Below are 2,609 nucleotides of genomic sequence, written 5' to 3'. Positions count from 1 at the left end.
CAACCAAACCAAGCACTTCAGCCACAAAAGTGGCACTCTTTGTTGCTGACGTGCTTGGTTTCTTAAACTGTACCTGCTACCCCTCCTGTTTCTGTGAGAGTTTGTTAACTAGTTAAGATGGGTGGAAGCTAAAACTCATCATCCAAATTAATGAATTAAACAGAAGAACTAGCATGAAAATGATTTCCACACTCAGTAAGTACCTATGCAAAACTTATTTTATTTGAAAACAAGTCTGATGCAAGTCATTGCCAAGTTCACATGTAACAAGTAATCTTCAGTTTCATAAAAAATTTAATTTGTAATAAGCATATGGCTTCAGAAAAGATAAAAGTATTCTTAAATCACTTCAGTTTAGGGCATCTGAAAGCTCATGCTTTTTTCTGAATAGATCTTGTATTACCTCATGGATTAATTTAACCCCATAAAATCATGATGACAAGGGGCCAGGAGACCTCTTCAACATAGTGGTTAAGGTACTCATGGAAAGTCTGGCTAACTTCTAACACCATGTTCCACTGGTCTCTGCTCATAAAGCAGAACCCCATTGGTCCAGAAATTCAAAATAATGTAGAAAGTAAGGGCCACTTGCTTCTTATCAGAAGTGTCAGCATGGATTTTGTTGTCTTGATAGCCAGAACTCCTCGGTGTTTGTCCCTTGCAAAACCAAAAGCTTATTGGTAACTATTCTTAAAGGCAATGCCGTTATTCAGTTTAGCACATAGATAATCAAATTTATCCTGTAACTTCTCTGTGCAGTCAAATTTTAATAAGGTCATCCCTTTTATCCATTCCTCCTTTGTGAAAAGCCTTTGTCTAGCCTCTAGCTTCCAGGCCAGAACCAACATAATTATATCTTTTGGTTCAATGCCACTTTCTTCAAAGAATATTCCCATACCTCTGGTCTGATAATTTCATCTGGACCAGCATACTCATGAAATCAAGCCACACATCACTTGAGACTTGTCTACATTTCTTTAGGTTCACTTCATCAGCAGAGGAGGCATATTGCTGTGAGGGTGGTGCTGAAGCCCAGGCAAGAGTTTTTTCCACTTCCTATATAACTTTGTTCAGCTCTAGAGATGCTGTGCTCTCTCATTCATCAACCAGAACTGTTTAACTATGTCATCACTTAGAGGAGCAGCAAAGCCTATTATGATGTAACTGTATTCTAAACAGAATTAAGCTGCAGTGATAATATTGTGACCTGTGAAGTGGTCAAAATTGACTGGATATGACTGAAAATTAGTGTTATTGATGTTAATAATAATTTAGGAACAAAAAAAGCCAAATTATGTGATTTTAGCACATTTTAGCACTTTTTCCAAAAAATACAGATCCAAAACCAAAACATGTGAGGGCGGTTTTGCCAAAACCAAAACACGAAGTTAATACAGATCCAAAACTAAAACCTAAACCAAAACACGGAGGTCAGTGAACATCTCTAATTAAGGCACACAAAACAAACGTAAATTTTTTAACAACGCACAGAAATCGGGTATACTCACGTCTGTGCATAAGGAGTGAATCTGAAGATTTGTCTCTTGTTATTCAACAAGTTTAGGTACGCTCTGCTCTAACAGACAACACACTGCAGGATGGATTCAATAAATATATGGAATCAATGCAAAGAAAAAAAATAAAAGTATTCAATAATTGCCACTAGTTAATTTATTAGTTTATTATCATTAATGACAAAGTTTACAAAACAGTTTTTTTTTATTAAAAACGTTTATCATTATGTTATTAATGTCTACTGTACATAAAATGCATTTTTATCGTAGCTCCTGATTGCAAACACATTTTATAGCATGTGTGGAAGTCAGCAGATTGGATAAAGTAATTTCAATTAATATCGAGCAAACTTGGTTGTCTTTGTCTGAAAAGATGCGTAGAGCACGCTACGGTGTTGAAGGGCGTATCCAGCCACAACACGTGGCAATAACAGTTTTTACACTTTTATACACATTCGCACAAACACACACATTTGTAATTAGTACACATTAATTGTAGTTGCAACACATAGTGATTTATGTCAAAATATAGTAGTATTTATGTGTAATATTATAAATTATATGCATGTTAGTAAAACATAAGGTTCAGGTTATCATTTTAATCCCCTATTCATCAGCAGTTGTCCGGCTCCATCGCCGAAGAGATCGCACATTGCATACTCTAGTTAGCAATGTTAGGGAATAAATGTTTAAAGTGATGCTGACTATAAAATGCTAATAGACTAGTTGAAACTGGATTCTTGGCGTGAAAGTCGGAGCACATCCCCTGGAGAGATGACTCCCACCTTTGGATATTTTGGTTTGAACTGGCCTATGATCTGCAACATTCTGGACATTCCTGAAACCTGGACCAATAGAAGCAAGCCACATCATCTGCATTGTTTTACTATATTTCTGACTGTATATAAGCAGGGGCTCTTGATCTAGTGACCAGTCTTCCTTGACCACAGACTTCAGACCTGAATGACTGTTCACTGGATCCAGAGCGCCTGCGGTAAGTAACGGCTGTACTTATTATTATTTCACTTGAATTATTCTGCTACTTTTGGATAATAAATTACTTTGTGCTTTGGAAACTCAAATCGAGATTCGACA

General features: G+C 36.5%; 1 pseudogene; it reads right to left on the bottom strand.

Moving 5' to 3' along the window:
- Positions 1–416: 416 nt before the first annotated feature.
- Positions 417–946, bottom strand: LOC142143234 (DCN1-like protein 5 pseudogene; annotated as a pseudogene).
- Between the last annotated feature and the right edge of the window lie 1,663 nt (positions 947–2,609).

The sequence above is a fragment of the Mixophyes fleayi genome, chromosome 3 (genome assembly GCF_038048845.1).
Source record: "Mixophyes fleayi isolate aMixFle1 chromosome 3, aMixFle1.hap1, whole genome shotgun sequence".
Taxonomy (NCBI): domain Eukaryota; kingdom Metazoa; phylum Chordata; class Amphibia; order Anura; family Limnodynastidae; genus Mixophyes; species Mixophyes fleayi.
Note: the sequence above shows the minus strand (reverse complement) of the source record. Positions and strands in the feature narration are given on the sequence as shown.